The sequence below is a fragment of the Neofelis nebulosa genome, chromosome 15 (genome assembly GCF_028018385.1).
Source record: "Neofelis nebulosa isolate mNeoNeb1 chromosome 15, mNeoNeb1.pri, whole genome shotgun sequence".
Classification (NCBI taxonomy): Eukaryota; Metazoa; Chordata; class Mammalia; order Carnivora; family Felidae; genus Neofelis; species Neofelis nebulosa.
The window spans coordinates 70174146-70189094 of record NC_080796.1 but is presented as its reverse complement, the minus strand read 5'-3'; the positions used below and the strand labels follow the sequence as shown (position 1 = coordinate 70189094).

Below are 14949 nucleotides of genomic sequence, written 5' to 3'. Positions count from 1 at the left end.
CACGCCGCCGGCTGGCCAGCAGACGGCCGGGCTGTATGGCTCCCGGGAGGCAGGCAGGCAGGCAGGCAGGTAGGTGTGGCCAGGGGAAGGCCCCCAGGTGGAGGATCGTGTGGGCCGCCTCGGGAGGGTGTGGAGAGAATGGACTAGGGCCGGGGGGGAAAAGCACGGGGTGACGGTGGGGTGGGTGCGTGTTCCCGGTGGCGGCGGAAGCGGACGGCTGGCCGTAAGAAAGAGCCAGGCGCTGTCCAGCGGCCACGAGTGGGAGCGGGAAGCGCGGGGAGCTTTGCAGCCTGGGCTGGTCCGCGAGTGCCGGGGTGACGAGGGCAGGGGCGGGAATAGGCGAGAAGGAGGACCAAAGAGCCTCCAGAAAGCAGCAGGTGCGAAGTCAGCGAAGCCCGCGGGTGTGGGAAAGGCGCTCGAGTCGCCGGGGAGTGCGTGTGTGCGCGCACGCGCGCGCGCGCTCCGAGCCCGAGGCGGCGAGGGTGGAGGGGCTGGAGCTCGGTCCTGGGCAGCGTGTGCTCGGGTGCGAGGCGGGCCGCGGCGGCGAGAGGGTGTGGTCCAGGCCCGGGTGGCGTGGCTGCTGTGTGGGGCGGGCCAAAAGGTGGGCGTGTCAGGAGTGGGATTCGAACCCACGCCTCCAGGGGAGACTGCGACCTGAACGCAGCGCCTTAGACCGCTCGGCCATCCTGACGGCGGGTGTGGGCGCGTCGCCGCTGGCCTGGCTGGGACGCGGCGCTAACGCTGGTGTCCTTGGCCGTCGTGGCGCCTGGCTGGCGGCTGTGTGGGTGCGCAAGGGGCGAGACACGCGCGGCGGCCCCGGAGGAGCACCGCCAGCCGCCTCGCCGCCGCCGCCGCCGCCGCCGCCGCCAGCGCGGCTCCCGTCGCTGTCGCACCCCCACCCCCAGCTCCCTGCAGGCCCCGTCCAGCGTCGGCGCCCCTTGCCCTGCTCCCCACCCCGCCTTCCTCGCCCTCGCCCTCGCCCTCGCCCTGGCCCTCGCAGCCCCGCTTGCCGTCTGGGGCCTTTTCTCCCGGCGCGATGCCCGCCTGGCAGACGAGAGAGAGGCAGCGCTCGTTGGGAGTACTGAGCGCCGTCCGGGTCCGTGTGTGGGCCCGGGTGCGGGTGGACTCCGAGTCGAGTCGGGGCCGGGGGCTGCCGTGCGGGAGAGGGGGCCGAAGCGGGGGTGGGGTCGGGTGGGGCGTGGCCCGGGCCGGGCGCCCGTGCAGGGCAGGGCGTCGAGGGCAGGCAGGGGCAGGCGTGGGGAGGCAGCCGGAGAGGGGTCGGGCGGGCGCCCGGGTGGCCGGCCGCCGCCGTCCTCGTTAGTATAGTGGTGAGTATCCCCGCCTGTCACGCGGGAGACCGGGGTTCGATTCCCCGACGGGGAGGCAAGACGCCCTTTTTGGTGGCCTGCGCAGCTCCGGGTCCCACCTCTTGCTCCCGAGGGAGGGGCAGGGGCGCTTCTTCTCGGCCGTCCGTCGTCCGGCCGGCGGCGCGTGCCCGGCCTGCCCACCGTCCACCGGCCCCAGCCCTTTGCGTGGCTCGAGGCCGGACGCTGGGTCGCCACCGCGCAGCCGGGGCCTCGTGCGGTCCCCGCGGCAGCCACAGCGAGCTCCTTGGCGACGTGCCGCCCAGCCGCGCAGCCGCGCAGCCGCCCATCCGCCGTGGGTGTGGGTCGGGTGGGAGGCAGATGGGTCCGGTCCCGTGTGGATGCGGGAGGTGGTGTGTGTGGCCTGGCGGCCGCCCCCTCTGCTCCTTCCCGCGCGGGGCCGGGCCGCTAGCTGCGGGCCGCGGAGGACGCGGAAGACGCCGGGCCGGGGGCGTGGCGGGGCTCCCCAGCCGACCTCCGAGGGCCCGAGAGCGGCCAGATGGCCAGAGCGCCCTCCAGAGGCGGGCGGCGGTGGGCGTCGGGCGCCGGGCGCCGGGCGCAGGGCGGGCAGGTGGGCGGGCGGGCGTGCCCGGCGACCGGCCGGCGCAGCGGAGTGGGAGGGGCGAGGCTGGGGCTCCGGGTGGCCGGAGCCCGTGGTGGCCGGAGCCCCGTGGTGGCCGGGCAGAGCTGCGGCCGGCCGGGACGTCGGGGCAGGGTTTGCGCCGGGCGGCGGCGGCGGCGGCGGCGGCGAGAGGGCGCCAAGGCGAGAAGGCGCCGGAGCGCACCCTGGGCCGGCCGCGTCGGGCCGGCCCGGGCCGTGCAGCGTTGGTGGTATAGTGGTGAGCATAGCTGCCTTCCAAGCAGTTGACCCGGGTTCGATTCCCGGCCAACGCAGCCGGCCGACCTTTTGCGCCCCTCCGGGGCCCTCCTGGCCAGGCCCGCCGGGCGCTGGCAGTGGGGGACGGCGTGCCGGCCGCTGGGCGCTGGGCGCTGGGCACGTGGCCCGAGGCGGCCGGCGTGCGGGTGCGAGGGCGTCCGGCGCGCAGCGTTTTGCGGGTGCTGCCAGCGGGCCGGGTGGACTGCGTGGGGCCCGCGGGCGGCTGGACGTGCAGAGGCAGGGGCCTCGGGGCCCAAGCGGAGCCGCGTGGGTGGAATGGAGGCGCTGGGTCCAGGGGGGTGCAGGCCAGGCGCACAGCCTGTCGCTCCCTGGTGGTCTAGTGGTTAGGATTCGGCGCTCTCACCGCCGCGGCCCGGGTTCGATTCCCGGTCAGGGAAGCCTTTCTTCTTCCTCTGGCCCTCCGGGGCCTCCCCTCCCGGCCTGCCAGGCCGAGCCACCCACCGTCCGGTCCCCAGTGCACCCGCGCACCACCCCCTTTTAGCCCACGCCGGCACGCCAGGCCACAGGTGGCTAGCTTGTCGTTGGCCCCGCCGCCGCCACGACGACGACGACGACGACGACGATGGCGGCCGCGGCGGTGTGCACACAAGGCCACCTGCCACGCCCCCACGGGCAGCCCAAGCCTCGCCCTGCCACCTCGGCCCGTCCGAGCCTTTTGGCCTGGCTGGCCCTCTGGAGGCCCTGGCATCGCCTCTCCCCTTCGCCCCCCCGCGCACGCGCTCGCCTCCTCCTTCGCTTCCACAGCCCGAGACGCGAGTGGCCGGGGCGACCTCTGTCCCCCGCCGGGACCACCAGTGTGCGCAGAGGCCCCGGCCCCCCGAGTGTGCTCGGACCCCCACCGCCCCCGCCGGTGGCGCTCCTAGCTGGCCAGGCTGACGAGCCATCCCGTCCTCCCTCCCGAGGTGCCCGCGGTGGCGGTGCTGGGCGCGGGGGGCAGGTGAGCCACGCGCAGCCCTGAGTCCCGTCACCTGGCCGAGCCCCCCGGGCCTTGCCTCCCTCGCCCCCCTCGGGCCTGCGACCTCTCGGGCGGCTTCCCTGCGCTACGCGGGGCGGGAGCGCCACGACCTGGCTGGCTGCGTCTCTCCCCGGCGCCGGAGAGCAGACCCCATGGGCACGGTGGTCTCGGGCCCGATGGGAGCGCACAGTCCGACCGCCGGGCCCGGGAGGTGGAGGAGGGAAGAGGCATCCGGGCCCGGCCCGGTCCCCCCCGGGCACTGGAGGTGACACAGCGGGGAGGTGTCGTGGGAGCCGCGGGGGAAGAAACCCCAGCAGCCAGGCAGGTGGGTGGCGGTGCAGGCACCCCGGGGGACTGGGCGCACTTGTCGCCAACTTGTCATTCCAATTGCGGGACACGTTGGTCCCGGGCATCCTTTGGCAAAGGGGCCAGCGTGTTACCCAGAGGTCCCTTTCAACACCTCCGCGCCCCACCCCCCACCCCCGATGAGCGGCGTCCTCCACCCCCCCCCCACTCACGCACACTTTCTACAGTTGCGCTTTTCACAGTTTCCCATCCCGCCTCGCCCCGTGCCTCGCCATGATAGGCGCCGTCAGTCCCTCTGTCCACCCCTGTATCCGTCCTCTTCTGTGGATGCCTCCCACGGTCCATCGCACACCTCAGTCTCCTTCCCGCCCCATCTTGGACACCCTTGTCCGCCAGGGATTTGCTCTGTGATCAGAGGTGTCCCCTCTCGAGGCCAAGCGGTCAGCCGGTGCGCCGCGCACACCTGCTGGGGCACACTGGCTTCAACCGGACGACCCCCCTGCACCGGTGCGGAGGAGCCGCGGCGGCCGTGGGTCTCCGGGTGCTTCCCGTGCCCGCCGGAAGTTTCCTCGGAGTCCTTGCTTTTGCGTGTGTGTGCGTGTGGGTGTGGGTGTGGGTGTGTGTGGAGGGGTGGAGGTCGGGGTGGGAGAGGGATGGAGGACGGCGGTGGCCTTTGGTGCCGTGGGCGGCTCTAGCGGTGGAAGAGGAAGCCGCGTTGGCACGGTAGCGGCGGCGGCGAATCGGGACGCAGAGAATCAAGGGCCTGCGCGACCCTGACGTTAGGCACGCTGGGGTCCTGCGGGTGCGGGTGTCGGTGCCACCTGGAGTCTGTGGGCGACCCTCCCGGACAATGGGATGTATAGCGACCCTAGGCGTGGCAGCTTGGTTTCTGCCGGTGTTGCAAAAGGGGAGGATTTCTGGAGTGTGGATAGAGTGAGCCAGAGCCTGTGTGTGTGTGTGTGTGTGTGTGTGTGTGTGTGTGTGTGCGCGCGCGCGGGGGGGGGGGGGGTTGGGGGCTGGTGGCAGGGGCGGGGGCGCGAGGCGGTGCCGAGGGAAGGGGAGGAGCGTGTGGGTGGCAGCGGCGAGTTGGTGCGTGGATGCGTTCCTTGCAGTGAATCGGGAGACTCGAGCGAGGCGAGCGTGGTTAAAGAGAAGAAGGGCAAAGCAGGTGTGTGGGCGGGCGCGGATGGGCCCTTGGCTCCCGGGCGGAGTTTTGTCCCTTGTCCCCAGGGCGAGCGAGCCAGGGAGGAGGAAGGGAATGTGCGGCAGGGGCGGGGACGGGATGGGGCGTGGGCGGGCCCCCAGAGAGGAGCAGAGGTGGCTTTGGCCAGGTGCTCTGAAGCTGGGAGAGAGGAAGCTTCGCAGGGAGAGAAGAAGCGTAGCGCGCAGTTGGCGCTGCGGGGCCAAAAGGGGATGGCGCGTTGCATGGGCCGGGAATCGAACCCGGGCCTCCCGCGTGGCAGGCGAGAATTCTACCACTGAACCACCCATGCACCCACGGACGTGGTCCACAGAGGGCTTCCCCAGCGGCGCCGGCCGCCTCCGTTGCCGGTCCCCACCAGTAGTGAGCGTGAGCGTCTACCCCGTGGGAGCAGGAGGCGGGCGGTCTGCAAGACAGGCTCCAGGCACGCGGAGAGCCAGCCCCTGGGGCGCGGCGCGGGCCTCCGGGCAGAGGAAGGCAAGGAGGCGGACTGGGCTCATCCTGTGCTTTGTCCCTCGTCCAGGGCCGCCGCCACAGCCTGCCCGTGTCGCCAGAGGCAGCCAGGAGCCGGACCCAGCCTGGCCAGCGCCCGAACCCCAAACAGCCGGAGCCATCTGTGGCAGGTGCAGGCAGGCGAGGGACCTTGCCTTCAGCTACTCCCAGCCCCGAGCCAAAGTCCGTTTGGCGGATGGTTTTCTCGCGCGTGCAGTGTGTGTCCCGGCGGACGGGGTGGGGAACGGACCTCTCGTGTGTGGAGCCGTGGGGCCGGGGGCGGGGATGGGTGGGCTGTGTGTGTGTGTGTGTGTGTGTGTGTGTGTGTGTTCGCGCTCGCGCCGGCGTCTGTCGGAGTTAGAGGCCAGGTAGCGCGGCGTGCGCCTCTGAGTGCGTCTGGGGCCAAGAGAGCAAAGGCCTGAGCGCGTTGGCCGGCGGCTCTCCCTAGGGGTCCGGCTCGGTGCCTTGACAGGTTGGGAGCCAGGAGGGCGATCTTGGATCCGGGAGGAACGCTGGGGCGGAGTGGCCGGCCGGCGGCCTCCCCGAGCCAGGAGATGCGCTGTGGCGCCCGGCTGGATGGCCTGGGGGGGTCTAGGGCTTCCGCTCCCTGCTCCCTGCAGCCACCTTCCCGGCTTGGACTCGTGAGCCAGGCCCACAGAAGGGAGGGGTCCACGCCGCCGGCTGGCCAGCAGACGGCCGGGCTGTATGGCTCCCGGGAGGCAGGCAGGCAGGCAGGCAGGTAGGTGTGGCCAGGGGAAGGCCCCCAGGTGGAGGATCGTGTGGGCCGCCTCGGGAGGGTGTGGAGAGAATGGACTAGGGCCGGGGGGGAAAAGCACGGGGTGACGGTGGGGTGGGTGCGTGTTCCCGGTGGCGGCGGAAGCGGACGGCTGGCCGTAAGAAAGAGCCAGGCGCTGTCCAGCGGCCACGAGTGGGAGCGGGAAGCGCGGGGAGCTTTGCAGCCTGGGCTGGTCCGCGAGTGCCGGGGTGACGAGGGCAGGGGCGGGAATAGGCGAGAAGGAGGACCAAAGAGCCTCCAGAAAGCAGCAGGTGCGAAGTCAGCGAAGCCCGCGGGTGTGGGAAAGGCGCTCGAGTCGCCGGGGAGTGCGTGTGTGCGCGCACGCGCGCGCGCGCTCCGAGCCCGAGGCGGCGAGGGTGGAGGGGCTGGAGCTCGGTCCTGGGCAGCGTGTGCTCGGGTGCGAGGCGGGCCGCGGCGGCGAGAGGGTGTGGTCCAGGCCCGGGTGGCGTGGCTGCTGTGTGGGGCGGGCCAAAAGGTGGGCGTGTCAGGAGTGGGATTCGAACCCACGCCTCCAGGGGAGACTGCGACCTGAACGCAGCGCCTTAGACCGCTCGGCCATCCTGACGGCGGGTGTGGGCGCGTCGCCGCTGGCCTGGCTGGGACGCGGCGCTAACGCTGGTGTCCTTGGCCGTCGTGGCGCCTGGCTGGCGGCTGTGTGGGTGCGCAAGGGGCGAGACACGCGCGGCGGCCCCGGAGGAGCACCGCCAGCCGCCTCGCCGCCGCCGCCGCCGCCGCCGCCGCCAGCGCGGCTCCCGTCGCTGTCGCACCCCCACCCCCAGCTCCCTGCAGGCCCCGTCCAGCGTCGGCGCCCCTTGCCCTGCTCCCCACCCCGCCTTCCTCGCCCTCGCCCTCGCCCTCGCCCTGGCCCTCGCAGCCCCGCTTGCCGTCTGGGGCCTTTTCTCCCGGCGCGATGCCCGCCTGGCAGACGAGAGAGAGGCAGCGCTCGTTGGGAGTACTGAGCGCCGTCCGGGTCCGTGTGTGGGCCCGGGTGCGGGTGGACTCCGAGTCGAGTCGGGGCCGGGGGCTGCCGTGCGGGAGAGGGGGCCGAAGCGGGGGTGGGGTCGGGTGGGGCGTGGCCCGGGCCGGGCGCCCGTGCAGGGCAGGGCGTCGAGGGCAGGCAGGGGCAGGCGTGGGGAGGCAGCCGGAGAGGGGTCGGGCGGGCGCCCGGGTGGCCGGCCGCCGCCGTCCTCGTTAGTATAGTGGTGAGTATCCCCGCCTGTCACGCGGGAGACCGGGGTTCGATTCCCCGACGGGGAGGCAAGACGCCCTTTTTGGTGGCCTGCGCAGCTCCGGGTCCCACCTCTTGCTCCCGAGGGAGGGGCAGGGGCGCTTCTTCTCGGCCGTCCGTCGTCCGGCCGGCGGCGCGTGCCCGGCCTGCCCACCGTCCACCGGCCCCAGCCCTTTGCGTGGCTCGAGGCCGGACGCTGGGTCGCCACCGCGCAGCCGGGGCCTCGTGCGGTCCCCGCGGCAGCCACAGCGAGCTCCTTGGCGACGTGCCGCCCAGCCGCGCAGCCGCGCAGCCGCCCATCCGCCGTGGGTGTGGGTCGGGTGGGAGGCAGATGGGTCCGGTCCCGTGTGGATGCGGGAGGTGGTGTGTGTGGCCTGGCGGCCGCCCCCTCTGCTCCTTCCCGCGCGGGGCCGGGCCGCTAGCTGCGGGCCGCGGAGGACGCGGAAGACGCCGGGCCGGGGGCGTGGCGGGGCTCCCCAGCCGACCTCCGAGGGCCCGAGAGCGGCCAGATGGCCAGAGCGCCCTCCAGAGGCGGGCGGCGGTGGGCGCCGGGCGCCGGGCGCAGGGCGGGCAGGTGGGCGGGCGGGCGTGCCCGGCGACCGGCCGGCGCAGCGGAGTGGGAGGGGCGAGGCTGGGGCTCCGGGTGGCCGGAGCCCGTGGTGGCCGGAGCCCCGTGGTGGCCGGGCAGAGCTGCGGCCGGCCGGGACGTCGGGGCAGGGTTTGCGCCGGGCGGCGGCGGCGGCGAGAGGGCGCCAAGGCGAGAAGGCGCCGGAGCGCACCCTGGGCCGGCCGCGTCGGGCCGGCCCGGGCCGTGCAGCGTTGGTGGTATAGTGGTGAGCATAGCTGCCTTCCAAGCAGTTGACCCGGGTTCGATTCCCGGCCAACGCAGCCGGCCGACCTTTTGCGCCCCTCCGGGGCCCTCCTGGCCAGGCCCGCCGGGCGCTGGCAGTGGGGGACGGCGTGCCGGCCGCTGGGCGCTGGGCGCTGGGCACGTGGCCCGAGGCGGCCGGCGTGCGGGTGCGAGGGCGTCCGGCGCGCAGCGTTTTGCGGGTGCTGCCAGCGGGCCGGGTGGACTGCGTGGGGCCCGCGGGCGGCTGGACGTGCAGAGGCAGGGGCCTCGGGGCCCAAGCGGAGCCGCGTGGGTGGAATGGAGGCGCTGGGTCCAGGGGGGTGCAGGCCAGGCGCACAGCCTGTCGCTCCCTGGTGGTCTAGTGGTTAGGATTCGGCGCTCTCACCGCCGCGGCCCGGGTTCGATTCCCGGTCAGGGAAGCCTTTCTTCTTCCTCTGGCCCTCCGGGGCCTCCCCTCCCGGCCTGCCAGGCCGAGCCACCCACCGTCCGGTCCCCAGTGCACCCGCGCACCACCCCCTTTTAGCCCACGCCGGCACGCCAGGCCACAGGTGGCTAGCTTGTCGTTGGCCCCGCCGCCGCCACGACGACGACGACGACGACGACGACGGCGGCGGCCGCGGCGGTGTGCACACAAGGCCACCTGCCACGCCCCCACGGGCAGCCCAAGCCTCGCCCTGCCACCTCGGCCCGTCCGAGCCTTTTGGCCTGGCTGGCCCTCTGGAGGCCCTGGCATCGCCTCTCCCCTTCGCCCCCCCGCGCACGCGCTCGCCTCCTCCTTCGCTTCCACAGCCCGAGACGCGAGTGGCCGGGGCGACCTCTGTCCCCCGCCGGGACCACCAGTGTGCGCAGAGGCCCCGGCCCCTGTGCTCGGACCCCCACCGCCCCCGCCGGTGGCGCTCCTAGCTGGCCAGGCTGACGAGCCATCCCGTCCTCCCTCCCGAGGTGCCCGCGGTGGCGGTGCTGGGCGCGGGGGGCAGGTGAGCCACGCGCAGCCCTGAGTCCCGTCACCTGGCCGAGCCCCCCGGGCCTTGCCTCCCTCGCCCCCCTCGGGCCTGCGACCTCTCGGGCGGCTTCCCTGCGCTACGCGGGGCGGGAGCGCCACGACCTGGCTGGCTGCGTCTCTCCCCGGCGCCGGAGAGCAGACCCCATGGGCACGGTGGTCTCGGGCCCGATGGGAGCGCACAGTCCGACCGCCGGGCCCGGGAGGTGGAGGAGGGAAGAGGCATCCGGGCCCGGCCCGGTCCCCCCCGGGCACTGGAGGTGACACAGCGGGGAGGTGTCGTGGGAGCCGCGGGGGAAGAAACCCCAGCAGCCAGGCAGGTGGGTGGCGGTGCAGGCACCCCGGGGGACTGGGCGCACTTGTCGCCAACTTGTCATTCCAATTGCGGGACACGTTGGTCCCGGGCATCCTTTGGCAAAGGGGCCAGCGTGTTACCCAGAGGTCCCTTTCAACACCTCCGCGCCCCACCCCCCACCCCCGATGAGCGGCGTCCTCCACCCCCCCCCCACTCACGCACACTTTCTACAGTTGCGCTTTTCACAGTTTCCCATCCCGCCTCGCCCCGTGCCTCGCCATGATAGGCGCCGTCAGTCCCTCTGTCCACCCCTGTATCCGTCCTCTTCTGTGGATGCCTCCCACGGTCCATCGCACACCTCAGTCTCCTTCCCGCCCCATCTTGGACACCCTTGTCCGCCAGGGATTTGCTCTGTGATCAGAGGTGTCCCCTCTCGAGGCCAAGCGGTCAGCCGGTGCGCCGCGCACACCTGCTGGGGCACACTGGCTTCAACCGGACGACCCCCCTGCACCGGTGCGGAGGAGCCGCGGCGGCCGTGGGTCTCCGGGTGCTTCCCGTGCCCGCCGGAAGTTTCCTCGGAGTCCTTGCTTTTGCGTGTGTGTGCGTGTGGGTGTGGGTGTGGGTGTGTGTGGAGGGGTGGAGGTCGGGGTGGGAGAGGGATGGAGGACGGCGGTGGCCTTTGGTGCCGTGGGCGGCTCTAGCGGTGGAAGAGGAAGCCGCGTTGGCACGGTAGCGGCGGCGGCGAATCGGGACGCAGAGAATCAAGGGCCTGCGCGACCCTGACGTTAGGCACGCTGGGGTCCTGCGGGTGCGGGTGTCGGTGCCACCTGGAGTCTGTGGGCGACCCTCCCGGACAATGGGATGTATAGCGACCCTAGGCGTGGCAGCTTGGTTTCTGCCGGTGTTGCAAAAGGGGAGGATTTCTGGAGTGTGGATAGAGTGAGCCAGAGCCTGTGTGTGTGTGTGTGTGTGTGTGTGTGTGTGCGCGCGCGCGCGGGGGGGGGGGGGTTGGGGGCTGGTGGCAGGGGCGGGGGCGCGAGGCGGTGCCGAGGGAAGGGGAGGAGCGTGTGGGTGGCAGCGGCGAGTTGGTGCGTGGATGCGTTCCTTGCAGTGAATCGGGAGACTCGAGCGAGGCGAGCGTGGTTAAAGAGAAGAAGGGCAAAGCAGGTGTGTGGGCGGGCGCGGATGGGCCCTTGGCTCCCGGGCGGAGTTTTGTCCCTTGTCCCCAGGGCGAGCGAGCCAGGGAGGAGGAAGGGAATGTGCGGCAGGGGCGGGGACGGGATGGGGCGTGGGCGGGCCCCCAGAGAGGAGCAGAGGTGGCTTTGGCCAGGTGCTCTGAAGCTGGGAGAGAGGAAGCTTCGCAGGGAGAGAAGAAGCGTAGCGCGCAGTTGGCGCTGCGGGGCCAAAAGGGGATGGCGCGTTGCATGGGCCGGGAATCGAACCCGGGCCTCCCGCGTGGCAGGCGAGAATTCTACCACTGAACCACCCATGCACCCACGGACGTGGTCCACAGAGGGCTTCCCCAGCGGCGCCGGCCGCCTCCGTTGCCGGTCCCCACCAGTAGTGAGCGTGAGCGTCTACCCCGTGGGAGCAGGAGGCGGGCGGTCTGCAAGACAGGCTCCAGGCACGCGGAGAGCCAGCCCCTGGGGCGCGGCGCGGGCCTCCGGGCAGAGGAAGGCAAGGAGGCGGACTGGGCTCATCCTGTGCTTTGTCCCTCGTCCAGGGCCGCCGCCACAGCCTGCCCGTGTCGCCAGAGGCAGCCAGGAGCCGGACCCAGCCTGGCCAGCGCCCGAACCCCAAACAGCCGGAGCCATCTGTGGCAGGTGCAGGCAGGCGAGGGACCTTGCCTTCAGCTACTCCCAGCCCCGAGCCAAAGTCCGTTTGGCGGATGGTTTTCTCGCGCGTGCAGTGTGTGTCCCGGCGGACGGGGTGGGGAACGGACCTCTCGTGTGTGGAGCCGTGGGGCCGGGGGCGGGGATGGGTGGGCTGTGTGTGTGTGTGTGTGTGTGTGTGTGTGTGTGTGTTCGCGCTCGCGCCGGCGTCTGTCGGAGTTAGAGGCCAGGTAGCGCGGCGTGCGCCTCTGAGTGCGTCTGGGGCCAAGAGAGCAAAGGCCTGAGCGCGTTGGCCGGCGGCTCTCCCTAGGGGTCCGGCTCGGTGCCTTGACAGGTTGGGAGCCAGGAGGGCGATCTTGGATCCGGGAGGAACGCTGGGGCGGAGTGGCCGGCCGGCGGCCTCCCCGAGCCAGGAGATGCGCTGTGGCGCCCGGCTGGATGGCCTGGGGGGGTCTAGGGCTTCCGCTCCCTGCTCCCTGCAGCCACCTTCCCGGCTTGGACTCGTGAGCCAGGCCCACAGAAGGGAGGGGTCCACGCCGCCGGCTGGCCAGCAGACGGCCGGGCTGTATGGCTCCCGGGAGGCAGGCAGGCAGGCAGGCAGGTAGGTGTGGCCAGGGGAAGGCCCCCAGGTGGAGGATCGTGTGGGCCGCCTCGGGAGGGTGTGGAGAGAATGGACTAGGGCCGGGGGGGAAAAGCACGGGGTGACGGTGGGGTGGGTGCGTGTTCCCGGTGGCGGCGGAAGCGGACGGCTGGCCGTAAGAAAGAGCCAGGCGCTGTCCAGCGGCCACGAGTGGGAGCGGGAAGCGCGGGGAGCTTTGCAGCCTGGGCTGGTCCGCGAGTGCCGGGGTGACGAGGGCAGGGGCGGGAATAGGCGAGAAGGAGGACCAAAGAGCCTCCAGAAAGCAGCAGGTGCGAAGTCAGCGAAGCCCGCGGGTGTGGGAAAGGCGCTCGAGTCGCCGGGGAGTGCGTGTGTGCGCGCACGCGCGCGCGCGCTCCGAGCCCGAGGCGGCGAGGGTGGAGGGGCTGGAGCTCGGTCCTGGGCAGCGTGTGCTCGGGTGCGAGGCGGGCCGCGGCGGCGAGAGGGTGTGGTCCAGGCCCGGGTGGCGTGGCTGCTGTGTGGGGCGGGCCAAAAGGTGGGCGTGTCAGGAGTGGGATTCGAACCCACGCCTCCAGGGGAGACTGCGACCTGAACGCAGCGCCTTAGACCGCTCGGCCATCCTGACGGCGGGTGTGGGCGCGTCGCCGCTGGCCTGGCTGGGACGCGGCGCTAACGCTGGTGTCCTTGGCCGTCGTGGCGCCTGGCTGGCGGCTGTGTGGGTGCGCAAGGGGCGAGACACGCGCGGCGGCCCCGGAGGAGCACCGCCAGCCGCCTCGCCGCCGCCGCCGCCGCCGCCGCCGCCAGCGCGGCTCCCGTCGCTGTCGCACCCCCACCCCCAGCTCCCTGCAGGCCCCGTCCAGCGTCGGCGCCCCTTGCCCTGCTCCCCACCCCGCCTTCCTCGCCCTCGCCCTCGCCCTCGCCCTGGCCCTCGCAGCCCCGCTTGCCGTCTGGGGCCTTTTCTCCCGGCGCGATGCCCGCCTGGCAGACGAGAGAGAGGCAGCGCTCGTTGGGAGTACTGAGCGCCGTCCGGGTCCGTGTGTGGGCCCGGGTGCGGGTGGACTCCGAGTCGAGTCGGGGCCGGGGGCTGCCGTGCGGGAGAGGGGGCCGAAGCGGGGGTGGGGTCGGGTGGGGCGTGGCCCGGGCCGGGCGCCCGTGCAGGGCAGGGCGTCGAGGGCAGGCAGGGGCAGGCGTGGGGAGGCAGCCGGAGAGGGGTCGGGCGGGCGCCCGGGTGGCCGGCCGCCGCCGTCCTCGTTAGTATAGTGGTGAGTATCCCCGCCTGTCACGCGGGAGACCGGGGTTCGATTCCCCGACGGGGAGGCAAGACGGCCCTTTTTGGTGGCCTGCGCAGCTCCGCGTCCCACCTCTTGCTCCCGAGGGAGGGGCAGGGGCGCTTCTTCTCGGCCGTCCGTCGTCCGGCCGGCGGCGCGTGCCCGGCCTGCCCACCGTCCACCGGCCCCAGCCCTTTGCGTGGCTCGAGGCCGGACGCTGGGTCGCCACCGCGCAGCCGGGGCCTCGTGCGGTCCCCGCGGCAGCCACAGCGAGCTCCTTGGCGACGTGCCGCCCAGCCGCGCAGCCGCGCAGCCGCCCATCCGCCGTGGGTGTGGGTCGGGTGGGAGGCAGATGGGTCCGGTCCCGTGTGGATGCGGGAGGTGGTGTGTGTGGCCTGGCGGCCGCCCCCTCTGCTCCTTCCCGCGCGGGGCCGGGCCGCTAGCTGCGGGCCGCGGAGGACGCGGAAGACGCCGGGCCGGGGGCGTGGCGGGGCTCCCCAGCCGACCTCCGAGGGCCCGAGAGCGGCCAGATGGCCAGAGCGCCCTCCAGAGGCGGGCGGCGGTGGGCGTCGGGCGCCGGGCGCCGGGCGCAGGGCGGGCAGGTGGGCGGGCGGGCGTGCCCGGCGACCGGCCGGCGCAGCGGAGTGGGAGGGGCGAGGCTGGGGCTCCGGGTGGCCGGAGCCCGTGGTGGCCGGAGCCCCGTGGTGGCCGGGCAGAGCTGCGGCCGGCCGGGACGTCGGGGCAGGGTTTGCGCCGGGCGGCGGCGGCGGCGGCGGCGGCGAGAGGGCGCCAAGGCGAGAAGGCACCGGAGCGCACCCTGGGCCGGCCGCGTCGGGCCGGCCCGGGCCGTGCAGCGTTGGTGGTATAGTGGTGAGCATAGCTGCCTTCCAAGCAGTTGACCCGGGTTCGATTCCCGGCCAACGCAGCCGGCCGACCTTTTGCGCCCCTCCGGGGCCCTCCTGGCCAGGCCCGCCGGGCGCTGGCAGTGGGGGACGGCGTGCCGGCCGCTGGGCGCTGGGCGCTGGGCACGTGGCCCGAGGCGGCCGGCGTGCGGGTGCGAGGGCGTCCGGCGCGCAGCGTTTTGCGGGTGCTGCCAGCGGGCCGGGTGGACTGCGTGGGGCCCGCGGGCGGCTGGACGTGCAGAGGCAGGGGCCTCGGGGCCCAAGCGGAGCCGCGTGGGTGGAATGGAGGCGCTGGGTCCAGGGGGGTGCAGGCCAGGCGCACAGCCTGTCGCTCCCTGGTGGTCTAGTGGTTAGGATTCGGCGCTCTCACCGCCGCGGCCCGGGTTCGATTCCCGGTCAGGGAAGCCTTTCTTCTTCCTCTGGCCCTCCGGGGCCTCCCCTCCCGGCCTGCCAGGCCGAGCCACCCACCGTCCGGTCCCCAGTGCACCCGCGCACCACCCCCTTTTAGCCCACGCCGGCACGCCAGGCCACAGGTGGCTAGCTTGTCGTTGGCCCCGCCGCCGCCACGACGACGACGACGACGACGACGATGGCGGCCGCGGCGGTGTGCACACAAGGCCACCTGCCACGCCCCCACGGGCAGCCCAAGCCTCGCCCTGCCACCTCGGCCCGTCCGAGCCTTTTGGCCTGGCTGGCCCTCTGGAGGCCCTGGCATCGCCTCTCCCCTTCGCCCCCCCGCGCACGCGCTCGCCTCCTCCTTCGCTTCCACAGCCCGAGACGCGAGTGGCCGGGGCGACCTCTGTCCCCCGCCGGGACCACCAGTGTGCGCAGAGGCCCCGGCCCCCCGAGTGTGCTCGGACCCCCACCGCCCCCGCCGGTGGCGCTCCTAGCTGGCCAGGCTGACGAGCCATCCCGTCCTCCCTCCCGAGGTGCCCGCGGTGGCGGTGCTGGGCGCGGGGGGCAG

At 73.6% G+C, this 14949-nt stretch overlaps 14 non-coding genes across 14 annotated transcripts; 9 read left to right on the top strand and 5 right to left on the bottom strand.

The window, feature by feature from the left end:
* Nucleotides 1-608: 608 nt before the first annotated feature.
* Nucleotides 609-691, bottom strand: TRNAL-CAG (transfer RNA leucine (anticodon CAG)). Its single transcript has one exon. It is a non-coding gene; the product is annotated as a tRNA-Leu (tRNA).
* Nucleotides 692-1311: 620 nt separating this feature from the next.
* On the top strand, nt 1312-1383 carry TRNAD-GUC (transfer RNA aspartic acid (anticodon GUC)). Its single transcript has one exon. It is a non-coding gene; the product is annotated as a tRNA-Asp (tRNA).
* An 803-nt stretch (nt 1384-2186) lies between these two features.
* Nucleotides 2187-2258, top strand: TRNAG-UCC (transfer RNA glycine (anticodon UCC)). The gene has a single exon. It is a non-coding gene; the product is annotated as a tRNA-Gly (tRNA).
* Nucleotides 2259-2567: 309 nt separating this feature from the next.
* On the top strand, nt 2568-2639 carry TRNAE-CUC (transfer RNA glutamic acid (anticodon CUC)). The gene has a single exon. It is a non-coding gene; the product is annotated as a tRNA-Glu (tRNA).
* Nucleotides 2640-4945: 2306 nt separating this feature from the next.
* Nucleotides 4946-5016, bottom strand: TRNAG-GCC (transfer RNA glycine (anticodon GCC)). The gene has a single exon. It is a non-coding gene; the product is annotated as a tRNA-Gly (tRNA).
* A 1478-nt stretch (nt 5017-6494) lies between these two features.
* TRNAL-CAG (transfer RNA leucine (anticodon CAG)) lies at nt 6495-6577 on the bottom strand. The gene has a single exon. It is a non-coding gene; the product is annotated as a tRNA-Leu (tRNA).
* A 620-nt stretch (nt 6578-7197) lies between these two features.
* Nucleotides 7198-7269, top strand: TRNAD-GUC (transfer RNA aspartic acid (anticodon GUC)). Its single transcript has one exon. It is a non-coding gene; the product is annotated as a tRNA-Asp (tRNA).
* Nucleotides 7270-8056: 787 nt separating this feature from the next.
* TRNAG-UCC (transfer RNA glycine (anticodon UCC)) lies at nt 8057-8128 on the top strand. The gene has a single exon. It is a non-coding gene; the product is annotated as a tRNA-Gly (tRNA).
* Nucleotides 8129-8437: 309 nt separating this feature from the next.
* Nucleotides 8438-8509, top strand: TRNAE-CUC (transfer RNA glutamic acid (anticodon CUC)). The gene has a single exon. It is a non-coding gene; the product is annotated as a tRNA-Glu (tRNA).
* A 2297-nt stretch (nt 8510-10806) lies between these two features.
* Nucleotides 10807-10877, bottom strand: TRNAG-GCC (transfer RNA glycine (anticodon GCC)). Its single transcript has one exon. It is a non-coding gene; the product is annotated as a tRNA-Gly (tRNA).
* A 1480-nt stretch (nt 10878-12357) lies between these two features.
* On the bottom strand, nt 12358-12440 carry TRNAL-CAG (transfer RNA leucine (anticodon CAG)). Its single transcript has one exon. It is a non-coding gene; the product is annotated as a tRNA-Leu (tRNA).
* A 620-nt stretch (nt 12441-13060) lies between these two features.
* Nucleotides 13061-13132, top strand: TRNAD-GUC (transfer RNA aspartic acid (anticodon GUC)). The gene has a single exon. It is a non-coding gene; the product is annotated as a tRNA-Asp (tRNA).
* Nucleotides 13133-13936: 804 nt separating this feature from the next.
* On the top strand, nt 13937-14008 carry TRNAG-UCC (transfer RNA glycine (anticodon UCC)). Its single transcript has one exon. It is a non-coding gene; the product is annotated as a tRNA-Gly (tRNA).
* A 309-nt stretch (nt 14009-14317) lies between these two features.
* On the top strand, nt 14318-14389 carry TRNAE-CUC (transfer RNA glutamic acid (anticodon CUC)). The gene has a single exon. It is a non-coding gene; the product is annotated as a tRNA-Glu (tRNA).
* The last annotated feature ends 560 nt before the right edge of the window (nt 14390-14949 follow it).